The following is a 15,085-nucleotide window of genomic DNA, read 5'->3' as shown; positions in this document are numbered from 1 at the left end:
GATGCATGGGAACACCACCAGTTGCAAGTTCCCCACCCCCAAGCCACTCACCATCCTGACTTGGAATATACATATCACCATTCCTTCACTGTCATGGGGTCAAAATCCCGGAATTCCCTTTCTAACAGCACCTGTACCTACACCACATGAACTGCAGTGGTTCAAGATGGCAGCTCACCACCAACTTCTCAAGAGCAATTAGGCATAGGCAATAAATCTGGCCTAGCCAGTGATACCCACATCCCATGAATGAATAAAAATAAATGGGGCAGTCACATAAGTGGATGACAATTTGGCATAATGTATCTTTCACAGAATCACAGAATTGTTGTAGAGCAGCAGGAGGCCATTCAGCCCGTCATGTCTACACCAGCTCTCTGAATGAATAATTCACCCAGTGCCATTCCTTTGTGTTCTCCCCGTAACCCTGCACATTCTTCCTTTTCAGATAACTGTCTTCTCCCTTTGGAATACCTCAATTGAACCTGCCTCCCCCACACTCTCAGGCAATGTATTCCAGATCCTAACCATTCGCTGTGTGAATAAGTTTTTTCTAATATCACTTTTGCTTCTTTTTCCAATTCCTTTAAATCTGTGCCCTCTTGTTCTCAATCCTTTCACATGTGGGAACATTTTCTCCCTATCAACTATATCCAGACCCGTCATGATTTTGAATACCTCTACCAAATCTTCTCAGCCTTCTCTTCTCCCAGGAAAACAGTCCTAACTTCTCCAATTTATCTTCATGACTGAACTCCTCATCCCTGGAACCATTCTCGCGAATCTTTTTTGCACTCCCCGAAATGCTTCATATTTTCCCTAAAGTACAGTGCCCAGAACTGGATGCAACACACCAGCTGAGGCCGAACTAGTGTCTTATACAAGGTCAACATAACCTCTTTGTTCTTGCACCCTATGCCCCTATTAATAAAGTCTAGGATACTATATACTTTATTAACCACTCGTTCAACCTTTTCTGCCTTCTTCAATGACTTATGCATACATACACTCAGATCCCTCTGTTCCCTTCAGAGTTGTATCCTTTATTTCATATTGTTCTTCAAAATTAATTATTTCACATTTCTCTGCCTTCAACTTCATCTGCAACTTGTCTGCCCATTCCACCAACTTGTCTACATTGATTCGAAGTTTTACACTATCTTCCACACAGTTCATAATGCTTCCAAGTTTCTTAATATCCGTAAATTTTGAAATTGTGCCCTGTACACCAAGGTCCAGCTCATTATTATATATCAGGAAGAGCAAAGGTCCCAACACTGACCACTGGGGAACACCACTACAACCCTTCCTCCAACATGAAAAACATTGATTAGCCACTACTCTCTGTTTTCTGTCACTCAGCCAATTTGGTACTCATGTTGCTACTTTCCCTTTTATTCCATGAGTTATAACTTTGTTCACAAGCCTGCTGTGCAGCACTGTATCAAATGCCTTTTGGAAGTCCATGTACACCACATCAACAGCATTGTCGTCATCAACCCTCTCTGCTATCTCTTCAAAAAACTCCAGCAAGTTAGTTAAACATGGTTTTCCCTTAACAAATCCATGCTGGCTTTTCTTAATTAACCCACATTTGTCATGCGACTATTAATTTTGTCCTGAATTATTGTTTCTCGAAGTTTCCCCATCACCGAGGTTAAACTGACTGCCCAGTAGTTGCTGGGCTTATCTTTACACCTTTTTTTTAACATTTTCAATTCTCCAGTCTTCTGTAACCCACCCCGATCTAGAGAGGACTGGAAAATTATGGCCAGTGTCTCCGCAATTTCCACCCTCATTTTCCTCAGTATCCTTGGATACATCTCATCTGGTCCTGGTGCTTTATCAACTATAGGTATAGACAGCCTATTTAATTTCTCCTTATTAATTTAAATCCTTCTAGTGTATTAATTACCTCCTCTTTCACCATGACCTGGGTAGCATCTTCTTCCTTGGTAAAGACAGATGCAAAGTATTCATTTAATACTCAGCTATTCCCTGACTCCCTGCCTCCACACATAAATCCCTTTTTGGTCTTTAATCAGCCGTACTCCTCCTTTTACCACCCTTTTGCTATTTATATGCCTATAGAAGACTTTAGGATTCCCTTTATTGTTAGCTGCCAACCTCTTTTCATACTCCCCCTTTGCTTCTCTTATTTGCTGCTTCTCTCATTTCCAGCTGCCTCCTGCCCAATCAGTCACAGAAAATTGGGGTTGAGGCCAGTGGAAAATCCAATCATTTGTTTTGCTGTATAATCATACTTTTTTTGTAGATATCTTTTTATTTTTATTTTAGTGTTTGCATTAATCATTATTAAAGTGATGACATGGGAGAAGGGTGAATGAGACCACAATTGTTGTTACAGACGCTGATAGCTTCATTCAACATGTGCGCAAAGTTGCCAGGATAATAACACTGTCTAGTTTCAAATAATTTGCTGCACAATACATTTGCCCTGGAAAACCAAATGTTCTTAAGTGTTTAAGAATTCAAAAAGTACTGTAAATGTTCTTTTACAAAGAGGAAAAAAAAACAACTAAGTCCTGGTAGTTAATGTGATCGAAAAGGAGTTAAAGAATATTGGTACTGGCAAAATAAAAATACACTGTTTAACACACTGCTAAATGGGAGGAACAATTAGGCACTTTCAGAGCATTTAACTGTGGTGTGGTTATGCGGTGAACAGGATTTTGGCTGAGTAAACCACCATTGTTGAAAAGTGAAGCAAGGACGCAGCATTAATTTAGATATGTTTTCAGGACATTGAAAATTTTGGGGGTTGAGAGTTAGACGTATTGCAGCTTGTGTATCCATCTTAGAGATATCCAGTATTCATGTATGCTTTAAGAGATTGAGCAGCTCTAAATGTTTATGCCACTCTCTCCTTTCCTCTCCATCTTTCCCTGAATCTTTGTTATTTTTTCTCTCAATACTCTTTCCCGTGTATCTGTTACTCTTTCTATCCTACTACTCTCTTTTTGTTACTCTCCTGTTTTTTTTCTAATTTTTGTCCTTCTCTATCCTGGTTATTCTCTTTTAGATGATAACAGTGAGCCACTGGAGAAAGCAAGCAGGAGGGTATGAAATAGCCAGACAGAGCCAGCTGTGGAGAGGCCTGGGAGAGGTGCATCATCAGTATGCCTGTTATGAATACATTGTTGGTATTCAGCCTGATCCTGGAGTAAAGATGTGTGGACATATGTGATGCTATCTGCCAGCAAGGCCCGATGTAGCCAGAGCTGAGACTATTAATTTTGAACAGTGGCGATTGAAGGATGAGAAATGGTAATTTATGGGTAAGTTTGTGATTGATTTGTAAATTATCAAATATAATGTGTTTTTAAAACAATTAGGAATATATAGTGTGATGTCTGAGAAACCATCGTAGCAGTTGCAAATTTCCTCATCTTCAAAGTGAATTTTTCACTGTAATACGATTGGACAGAAAATGCTTCTGGCTAAAAATGTTTTTGTAGAATATGACAAGCGAATGTGAAGTAAGCCGTTAAGAAGAAGAAAAAGACTTCACCATTGAGGAGGAAAACAATAAACATAGCCAAGAGGAAATGTGATGGAAGGTGAACAAGAAAACTGTCAGCTGTTCTCAACAGACATTTTACTATTTTATAATTATCTCCAATATCATATATTAAAGATCTTAAGTCTGCCTGTCAATCTTTCCATTATAAATTCCCATGCCCATAGTTATAATGGAAACTGCTTACATAAACTTGTCATGCTATAATTATACTCTTCTGCCAGTGGTGGCAATGTATCTCAGTCATATATTTCCCATGCCCTTAGCCTGCCTGTACTGTAGAGAATTTCAATACTTCAACAAACTTTACTACCAAAATTGCTGTAAGTGTTGCTATTTAACTTTAAATGATAATGTCAAATCAAAGTATTGATGTCATAGTTTGGGATTTCTGACCATGTAACCTTTGTTATAAGCAGTAGTTCTGACCTTGTAACCTAGGTTATAAATACTAGTTTCGAGCTAAACTTGGCTATTGGGATTAAATTTACAGGAATTCACGGAAGTCTGCAGGAAATCCAATGTTATGCTAACAGGTTTTCATAGAGAAAGCTGTGATGGCTCTCACCAATAATAAGTAGTCAGAAATGCTCGAGGAACAATTAGTAGTCATTTTGTTTAGGTCAATCACCTGTCAATGCTCTATCTCTCTCTTTTGAGGCACTCCTTAAAACCTACTTCCTTGACCAAGCCATTAGTCAGCCCTCCTAATACCTCAGTCTCTGGCTCAGTGTCAATTTTTATCTCATTATATTTCTGATGGACCCTGGGATATTTTCCTATCTTAAGAGTGTCATATAAGTGAAAGCAGTTGATGTTGTTCTATATGTTCACCCTGCTATGCAATAAAAAAAATTGATTTATATCAGGCCTCATCTTACCAAAATATTGGAGTCTATTATACAGGATATAATGGCAGAGCATTTAGAAATGCATCATCTAATCAAGCAGAGTCAGCATAGCTTCATGAAGGGGAAATCATGCCTGACAAATTTATTAGAATTCTTTAAGGTGGTAACAAGCAAGATAAATAAAGGGGAGCCAGTAGATGTAATATATTTGGATTTCCAAAAGGCGTTGATAAGGTACCACACATAAGGCTTCTTAATAAGAGCCCATGGTGTTGGGGGTAGTATATTAGCATGAATAGAGGATTGGCTAACTAATAGAAGACAGAGAGTTGGGATAAGGGGGGCATTTTCAGGATGGCAACCTGTAACTAGTGGAGTGCCACAGGGATCGGTGCTGGGGCCACAATTATTTACAATATATATTAATGACTTGGATGAGGGAAATTAATGTACAATCGCCAAGTTTGCGGATGACACAAAAATAGGTGGGAAGGCAAGTGGTGAGGGTGACACAAAGAGTCTACAGAGGGATATAGGCAGGTTAAGTGAGTGGGCAAAAACGTGGCAGTTGGAATATAATGTGGGAAAGTGTGAGGTTATGCACTTTGGCAGGAAGAATAGAGGAGCTGAATATTATTTAAATAGAGAAAGACTGAAGAAAGCTACAGTGCAGAGGGAATTTGGGGATCCTCGTGCATGAATCCGAAAAAGCTAGCATACAAGTTCAGCAGGTAATAGGGAAGGCAAATGGAATGTTGGCCTTTATTTCAAAGGGAATGGAGTATAAAAATAGGTAAGTCTTGCTAAAACTATACAAGGCTAACTATACAAGACCACTCCTAGGATACTGTGAACAGCTTTGGTACCCTTATCTAAGGAAAGATATACTGGCATTGGAGGCAGTCAGAGAAGGTTCACTAGGTTGATCCCGGGGAAGGAGGAATGTTTGAGGATTCTGGGTCTATACTCGATGGAGTTTAGAAGGATGAGGGGGGATCTGATAGAAACTTATACAATACTGAAAGGCCTGGATAGAGTGGACGTGGAGAAGATGTTTCCATTAGTAGGAGAGACTAGGACCCAAGGGCGCAGCCTCAGAGTAAAGGGAAGACCTTTTAGAACAGAGATGAGGAGAAACTTCTTTAGCCAGAGAGTGGTGAATCTATGGAATTCATTGCCACAGAAGGCTGTGGAGGCTAGGTCATTGAGTGTATTTAAGACCGAGATGGATAGGTTCTTGATTGGTAAGGGGATCAAAGGTTACGGGGAGAAGGCGGGAGAATGGGGTTGAGAAACTTATCAGTCATGATTGAATGGTGGAGCAGACTCGATGGGCCGAAAGGCCTAATTTCTGCTCCTATGTCTTATGGTCTTATGGAGGGATTTTCTTATGAGGACAGGTTGAGTCGGTTGGGCCTGTACTCATTGGAGTTTAGAAGAATGAGAGGCGACCTTATTGAAACATCTAAGATTCTTAGGGGGCTTGACAGATGCTGAGAGGTTGTTTCCCCTTGTGGGAGAGTCTAGGACCAGAGAGCATAATCTCACAGTAAGGGGTCGCCCATTTAAAACAGAGATGAGGAGGGATTTCTTCTCTCAGAGGGTAGTCAATCTGTGGAATTCTTTATGCAGAGGGCTGTAGAGGCTGGGTTGTTCAGTATATTCAAGGCTGGGATAGACAGATTTTTAATCAGTAAGGGAATCGAGGGTTATGGGGAAAAGGCAGGAAAGTGGAGTTGAGGATTGTCAGATCAGCCATGATCTCATTGAATGGTGGAGCAGACTCGATGGGCAGAATGGCCTACTTCTGCTCCTACATCATAGGGTCTTATGGTTTACTTCATCCACCCTAGGAGAGATTCAGCAGTACATATGCAAATTTGTAATAATGATATAAACATAGAGACAATGTATGACTTTAAAGTTGAGACTAAATTATGTATGTAAATCCTGGTTCAATTATTCCCCACTCAATAAGACTATTTCACCTAAAGATTGTACTTTACCTTGACTCTCCAATACAACACCACTGTAGTTTAATAGATGAATTGTTAGATTTGATTTGGATGAAGAAAATGTCATAATTAAATGGAGAAACTGTATACTGTCATTGTTAATGAAGGAACTTAAATAGGATATGGGGAGAAAGCGGGAGTAGGCTATTGAGTTGGATGATCAGCCATGATCTTAATGAATGGCGAAGCAGGCTCGAAGGGCCGAATGGCCTACTCCTGCTCCTATTTTCTTTATTTTTATGTTTCTATATACCTTTTCATTGTTCACTCACCCAGTAGCCAACTACGCATGTGAAGTACTCCACACTAAGATATTGACATATGGTATTACTTTAAGGGGGTGCTAAGCGTATGCATACTTTCATAACATTTCAGCATTTATAAGCAACAAAATCCACACAGGATTCTGATGTCATGCCTGAGCAGGTGACTGGGTCCACATCAAGTTTCACCAGAGCAGCACTCAAAATTACAATGACACTGCACTGGTGCTAGTTAGAAAAAGGTTTTCCAAATTAAGCATTCACAGTTTGTTCATGCTAGTATTCTGGATTTGAACTTATTTCCCCCCAACACAGTTAAACAACTACAAATTTCAAATAATAATTGTTTACTGCTAAAAGGTCACTCAAGTTACAAAGAATCGTCAGATGAAATTGGATCATGGAACAGAGCAGATAGAAACATACTGGCCAGGATTTTCTCTTCTGTCCCGCACGCCGACGCGTAAAATGACGCTTGGCAATGTCAGGCGTGCGTCCCAATGTCACCACGCGTCATTCCAATCTTCCGTTCGACGGGCGTGCACCAGAGCTGGCTGTGCGCCCACCGAACTGTCAAAGGCCTGTTAAGGCCACTAATCATTAAATAAATGAATTGTCAGGGCTGTCTGTCCAACCTTAAGGTTGGCGGGCAGGTGAAGAGCCCAGGCGGCCTTCACATTTTTCATGAAATCTCTAACACGGGCGGGATAAGGTTTCGTGAAGGGTTTATTAATTAAATGAAAATTTTTCAAACATTTGATAAACATGTCCCAGCTCACGTGACTGGACATGTCTAAATATTTTTTTTCTGTCTTTAATAAAAGCTTTCATTCCAAATTTAATCTCCCTGAGGCAGCTCCGTGTCTCAGGGAGATTTCTGCGCTCTTTCGCGTGCATGCTCTCCCTCCTTCCCACGCCCGCACAGGTAGAGTTGAGCCGGGTGTGTATCACGCTGGGTGGGCCTTAATTGGCTCGCCCATGTAAAATGGCAGTGCGCAGCTGATCACAGCGGCGGTCGGCTCCACGCCCGCCCGCGCCCGCTTCCAACCGGCCCGCCCAACAGGGAGAAAATTCTCCCCACTGTTTCTAGTGATTGTAGATCCTGAATGAGGGGACATACATATAAGATTAAATATAAGAGATTTAGGAAAGAGAGCAGGATAAATTTTTACACTGAGGGTTGTGAGTGATTGGAACAGAAACCATGACAGCATTTAGGAATAGATTCACTAGGTGTTTGAAGAAAGGTTGAATAAAGGAGTATAGGATGCACATCCCACATAGTCGGAGCTGATCTCAGGCCCAATCACCTGACAGATGGAAGTCACCGTTTCTGTTGAGAGGCGGCGCCTCCTTCGGCATTGCACTGCTGACATATTGAAGTAGTTGCATCGTCGCCTGTAAACCCTGGCAGCAGGATAGTGACGTCTTCTACAGCCCCTTCTGCCTTGGACTGCCTGCTGGCCCTGTGCCCCTTGTGCCTCCACCTGTCCTCCCACAGGCCCCTCCTCTGGAAGCTGCATTGGGACACCTAGCCTCCTCGCCCTTCTGCCCATCTCTTCCTCAGAGGAGGCGCCTCTAGCAGAGACCACAATCCCCATTACCTGGGTAAGGGGAGGCTGTTTAGTGCCTGGAAGGGTCCACACAATCTGAATCCTCTGGGGTCCTTGGAGATAACAAGGAGCCCTGAAATGAAGCCTGGAAATGCTAACAATTAAGCCCCAAACAGAGATGAAGCTGCCAAGTACCAATAAGTCACCAGCAGCAAACTATCTACCAAACTCCTCACTACTCACACTGGCAATGCTGCTGACCCTTTTTATCCCGACCGTGGAAGAGGTTGTTGAAATTGTTGGCTGGCTGCTTGCCCATGCGTTGAGCGCGAAATCGCACGGGCAATGAAAAATCGGTGTCAAATGACTTTTTAATGGAGCTAACTGGCCTCTTAATAGTGGGTGCGGCTCCAGCACCCGCTGCGCTCGCCGAGCGAAATATCGCGCGAGTGCACGATGATGTCGGAGAACACACCCAACGTCATAGTGCACTATTTTACACTCGAGCGGCCGCACGCTGAGCGAAAATTTCTGCCCCAAATCTCCAGGAACCAAGAGTAGCTGATGCAGCAAAGTTCACTTGCATCCGATTCCTGGGCAATAAGCAAGTCTGCAGGATTGTGTCAATTAAAGAGGACATCAAAAAGTTTAACCCCAAGACCCACCATGACGCAGAGGTGTACAAGCTGAGGTGAGTCCAGGCGAGCATTGGCAGCTTGATTGACCATGATTTGGGGGAGGAGAACCGGTTGCAGGATGATGTCTTTTATGAGGCACAGATCCTTTTGCTTAGAGGTAAATCTCAATGAAAAAGCTGAAACTTTGTGCTCATGCTGTTGCAAATTAAGTGTGTCTTTGAGACATGTTGAGGTTTTCTTTCTTCATCTGCAGAGTCCTGTGAAGGCTTCAAGGAGCAGAAGGAATCAACACGAACACAAACCCCAAAGGTTTAGGACACTACTGTAGAGAGTGACACCAGTCCGACGATGTACCCCTCGCAGCCCTTCAAGCGAAGAGGGCATTGGAAGATGCTACTGCGACCAGGGTACATGTGCAGCTCTCATTGTTTATCATTGTCTTTGCTAATTTTGTATTCTCACAGAGCTGCATGAACAATGATGTGCCTAAAAGCACACAGTGCACAGAACTTGTATGCCTGTTCACGTCAAAAATGTCAACAACCTTGTTAACATCTAATTTCTTTTTCCTGATAGAAGGATAAGATTGCCTGAACATATACCAGCCAACACAAGAAGCTGAGAAGTGTGATGTCCCAACATCTAACAACAAAGAGTAATAAAGCTAGTACTTCCAGGGCAGCAATGCAGCTGGAGGACTGCACAGAACCCGTCCAGCGCCGGGAAAAACTACTGACCGTTCACAGCCTGGAGGCAGAGAAGGCAGCCCTCAGCCAGCAGAAGCTGGATGAGTTTTCCGGGACCAATCAAGGCCTCCAGGAAAGGTTGGAATTCGAGCTATCGCAGCTCAACTGCAGGCTCCAGGACCAATTTTGAAGCACCTGCATGCAGAGTAATATGCGTTTAGATAATTGCAGTCCTTATGCAACAGCTATCTTACTCCTGAGGAGTCATTACAAGCTTAACTATTATTCTTGTTTTCTATTGCAGCCCGAGGACCACAGCAATCACGTGTGGGGACACTGCAGCCCATGACTGTGCTTTACACTTCAATAGATGGGAAGGTATGATTTTCAGAATGTTCCAGATAAAAACTGCCGGTTCACACACAAAGCATCCTTAGAAGTGATGGCTATCTCAGGGGGTGGTGTATATATCTTCATTCATGCAGTCTGTATGTGCACTGTAATTTAGTCCGTATTACAGATCTTGCACGCAGAACACAGATGTTCCTTTTTTCCCCCTACAGATTCAATTGCAGGGAGGTCTGAAGCTCAGTGAGCACTGTTATTTTTCCATTTTTTTTTGTTATTGTTTTTTGCTATTTGTTTAACTTTTAACAGTTGCAATGAATCAATGCTTATGTTTTCCCTCTTCCTTCTCCAGCTGCAGCATGTTTCACTCATCGTTTGGAGAAGGGGTTGAGCGAGGATGAGGCCTCAAAGGAGCAAAGCAAGCTGATCAGTTATATAACGAAGAAAATAATGGATCTGAACCGTGACCAAATGTGGCCTGAAATCAATCAGCATTTTGATTCTGTGCATGAGTTAATCTTCTTTTCCAGGAATAAAGTTGTTAACCCTTTACTGAAACCTTTATTCTGAGTTTTTATCTCCTGTGATCAATGAGGAATTTTACACAATAAAATTTGCACAGTTTTTACGCATACTTTTTATTCTGAATATTTTGCCTGACTTGCAAATCTGCAGAATCTCACTTATTAATCTTGGGCATTTCCATCCAAAAAAATACACATTGCAAGGGGGTGTTAATGACATCAGTTGATGCTCACCAGCAATAAATGTGATATATTTATTGCTTATATGCATTTATTTAAGTGTAAAGTACAGCAGATAAACTGCAAAAATAGCCAGTTCAGACCAGTAGTAGCTATATCACCAGTATTACTGGCACCACCATCTGGCTTACTGGTACCATTACCAGTATTAACTGGCAATTTCTATTGGAGCATCAATTCTGAACTGTTCTTATTTCCTCATTCAGAACTGGTTCCAGCTGGTACCCATATTACTGGAACTTCCTTCTGGGAAGCCCTGAGGGTGGGCTGAAGGACGGGGACGAGGATGGTGGGTGTGGAGCCAGGAGTCCTGAGCACAGGTTGAAGTGGGGGGGCAGAGGCAGAAGCCATAAGGAGAGAGGGAGGGCAGCAGCAGGCAGATGAAGCAGGAGCTCTCAAATAATGAGCTTCAGAGTGGTAGGGGCAAGAGCCATGAATAGAGTAGTTTGGAGCCTCTGTTGGAGAATCAGTGACGAGAACTGAAGCAGGCACATGAGTGCTAGAGACCAAGGAGGACTGTCTGGACAGCACAGAACTCCCCTTAGTCTGAGAAGCCCTGAGGTGGGGAAGATAACCTTACCAACCAGATCATGAAGAGTATCTGCCTCACCTGGTTGAGGGGAATTAGCAGTAAGAGCCTTTTCCATTATTAGACTAATAGACCTATAATTTCTTAGTTTATCTCTCCTGTCCTTCTTCACTAATGGAGGACATTGGCAATTTCCCAAAGGTACAATTCCTGAATCTTTTTCTGAAGATCTGGGCTAAAACATTTACCATTTTCTCACCTACTTCTTTTAGTATTCTGGAGTGGAAACCATAAGTTCCTGGAAATTTGTTTATCTTTAGTCTAATTATTTTTTTCTATTACCATTTTTAACTTATATTCTAGTAAATTCATTTGTTATGTTTTTAGTTTTCTTTGTACTTGTGGTATTGTATTCTCAACTTTTACTGTGAAGACCAAAGCAACCTAAGGATTTAGCACCTCTGCCATTTCCTAATTTTCAATTACAGTAGTATCATCTGTGTCTACTTTTAGAGGGCCAACATTACTTTTTAGCAGGGCAATTACTTGCTAAGTGCATCAGTTGTCCCTCTGTGCATATTGACTCGTGGGGACCGATCCCAAAGACTATCCCATCCCTCCACCATGTCCACATACCTGATTCATGACTGTGCATCTGCATCATTGGAGCTTGGGGCCTGAAACACATTTCCTACGTTTTTTGCTCGGGGGAAGAAGGTCTGGAACCTGAGAGTGGGATGAGCTTTGGGAGAGATGGTCAGAAACTCCAGGGCAGATGGAAGGAGAAGTAAGAAGGATGAGGACAGGTGATATAAATTAAACGGTACAATTTCAAAAGAAATGCAAGAACAGAGAGGCCTCTGGGTGTACTAAACCAGTTTTTGAAGGTGGCTTTGAGAAGGCTGCTAAAAGCGAAGACTGGATCCTCGGCTTTCCTAATAGAAGCACAGTAAGTTACGCTAAACTTTTATAAGCACTGCTTAGGCTTCAGCTAAGGTACTGTGGCCAATTCTGGGCACCACACTTTTAGAAGGATGTCAAGGCCTTAGCGAGGGTGTGGAGGATGTTTACAAGAATGGTGCCAGGGAGGACAGACTTCAGTTACATGGAACAAGTAAAGATACTACTAGGGTTGTTTTCATTTAAAAAAAAAGTGACAGTCTATTCTGCATGTCTACCAACATACATTACAAAGCATTTACATGCTATTTGCCAGACTCAACGTTTTCCAATGTTCTCCTTGTCAGCCTCCCATCTCCTGCCCAGTTTCAGTCATGGCTCAGTTGGTAGCACTCTTGCCCTTGAGTCAAAAGGTTGTGGGTGCAAGTCCCACTCTAGGACATTGAGCACAAAAATCAAGGCTGACACTCCAGTGCAGTACTGAGGGAGCATTGCACTGTTGGTGGTGCCAGCTATCAAATGAGACTTAAACTGAGGCCTCATCTGTCCTCTCTAGTGGATGTAAAAGATCCTGCATATTACAAAGAAGATCAAAGGGGTTCTTCCCAGTGACCTGGCCAATATTTATACCTCAATCGAAAAAACAAATGAATTATCTGGTCATTATCACATTGTTGTTTGTGGGAGCTTGCCGTGGGCAAATTGGCTGCTGCATTTTCTAAATTACAACAGTGACTGCAGTTCAAAGGTACTTCATTGGCTGTAAAGTGCTCTGGGACGTTTGGTGGTCATGGAAAACACTAAATCAATGCAAGAACATTGGAAAAAATGTCTTTCTTTCATTGAACTTGAGCTTATTTAGAACTCTGCTCCACATTCCTAACTCACAGTGGCCTGGATTTTCATCCACAAGACGGGTAAGGGGAGTTGGGAAATTCCCAGCTTAGCCCACCCATCTCAGGAGAAAGTGCCTGCCAAGGCGGGATCTTCATTATTGGTGGCCGGATGCGAGCTGGATTTGGGCTAGCTGACCCAGGAAGAAGGGGCTGCCAGGTGCCAAGGTGGGCTGTTTAAAAGGCCCACCTTGCTGCCATGGGACTTTGTTCCAGTGAAAAAAATATACAAAGGCCCTCCATCTCTCACCCCTTACACCACCTTCATCCTTAAAACATTCCCAATATCCCATTCATGCCACATCATGCCCCCCACTTACCCCCTATATCCTGCCATGCCCCCGCACCAAACTCTGTCCTTCCACCTACCCCATGTCCCTTCATTATTAGAATAACTGAACACCTAAGCCCCAGAGGAAACATTGTTTTACAGCTGACTCTTTGATCTCTGTTGTCAATTTAGCAATGTTTATTGATGTAAATAAGTAGTTTCAAGTGTTTGTGGTTTTTGAAACTTCCAAAGGCCTGGATGATTGACACTTTTATTAGCTTGCTGTCTAAACCTTTTTCTCATAGGAGAAAGTGCTTACATTTTTTCAGAGCTTTTTTTGGACATTCCATCTTACACTATGGTGTCAATTGTTGTAGAAAATGTACAGTGGGTCAATGGTCATGGAAGTGCCAGAGCCTGGCATGGGGAATGAAGGTACATAGAGAGTGGGTGGAAGGGCAGAGTTTGGCATGGGGGCTTGAGGGGCCTGAAGGGGTGGGTGGGGGGTATAACCTGGCATAAGGGAAACCTTTTGAACTTACCTTTTAAAAAGTCCCCTCATGCAGACTAGGATTCACAAATCCTCTTAAGGGGCCATGAACCACGACTCTTTCAAAACCTGGCCTGGCTCCATGAAAATTGCAGAGGAGTAGGAGAAGCCTATCTCTGCAATGGAGCTGGCCAGGTCAGGAATGCCGAATGCAGGCTTTTGGCAGCAACCAACCCACACCCTTTCAAGGCACTCCCAAAAATTGCACAGCCCAGGAATGGGGTCAGAAATCCTGGAATCAGGACCCACCCCCCCCCGCCCCCCCCCCACCCCCCATTTTTAAAGGGCCCCCACGTCAACCCAACTCAGTGAAAATCCAGGCCGTTAATTCTCATTCATCCATCATCCATGCTTGTTGACCTACATTGCCTCCTGGTCCAGTGACGCCTCAATTTTAAAGTTCTCCTCCTCATCCTTCCATCTCTCACACTTCCTTTGTGAACATGGCAATATAAACACTGCTGCATTCTCTGAATTCATACTGTTAGCAGCTTGTGGTTTCCAAAATCAGTAATTTGAGATCTATGCTTTCTCTGAACTCAGTAGCATACTGTGAGTAGCACACTCCTAATCTGGGAGTGTGAGCCCTGTCTGTATGCAGAAAGCAATAGTGTTAGCAATGAGCTTTGAAGTCTGTCTGGCAATGTTTGCATCAAATTACACAAAACAGAGATCCTGAATGACTTTATAACAAGCAGGATCAAATTATACACTGCAGAAGAACTGTTGGGTGTAGCCTTCAAGGGGACAAATCTGAAATATAATTCAACACACCAGTGGGAAATAAACACAGCCTATTATTAACTTTTATTATATTTGTAAAAAAAATTACCCTCAAGATTTTTCTTGTATTCCTTTTGAAGCTCTTAGTACAAACTTTATATTTCTTTACTTTTCTTTGTATCTCTCCCAGTCCATTGGGCGTGGATGTATAGCTCAGGCCTGTTAGCATCTGAAAGAGAAAGACAGGTTAATGTTTCAAATGTAGTCCTTCATCAGAAATTTTCAGCAATAGGCCAGATCCAGTTTACATTGCTGAATTGTCAAATTTCACAACTCCACTTTTGACTACGATTTTTGCCCAATAAGTGCATGATATGACAAAGGCAGTGTCTAGGCCGCAGGGTGCAGTCAGTGAGGATCAGGAAACTCTTGACACTCTCAATGAATGATGTGGCAAAACAGTATGGAGTTAAATGCTACTAAATTTAAGGTCATGTGAGTAGACTTCAATAGATATGAGCACATGCCCCTTGACACAAAATTAGACAATTACACACTGA

At 42.5% G+C, this 15,085-nt stretch overlaps 1 long non-coding RNA gene across 1 annotated transcript; it reads left to right on the top strand.

Moving 5' to 3' along the window:
* Nucleotides 1-3,169: 3,169 nt before the first annotated feature.
* LOC144684486 (uncharacterized) lies at nucleotides 3,170-10,526 on the top strand. The gene is made up of 5 exons (XR_013577517.1): nucleotides 3,170-3,299; nucleotides 9,115-9,268; nucleotides 9,438-9,753; nucleotides 9,852-9,925; nucleotides 10,248-10,526. It is a non-coding gene; the product is annotated as an uncharacterized LOC144684486 (long non-coding RNA).
* The last annotated feature ends 4,559 nt before the right edge of the window (nucleotides 10,527-15,085 follow it).

This window comes from Cetorhinus maximus, chromosome 1 (genome assembly GCF_964194155.1).
Source record: "Cetorhinus maximus chromosome 1, sCetMax3.hap1.1, whole genome shotgun sequence".
Classification (NCBI taxonomy): domain Eukaryota; kingdom Metazoa; phylum Chordata; class Chondrichthyes; order Lamniformes; family Cetorhinidae; genus Cetorhinus; species Cetorhinus maximus.
This window is presented reverse-complemented; position numbering and strand designations above follow the sequence as displayed.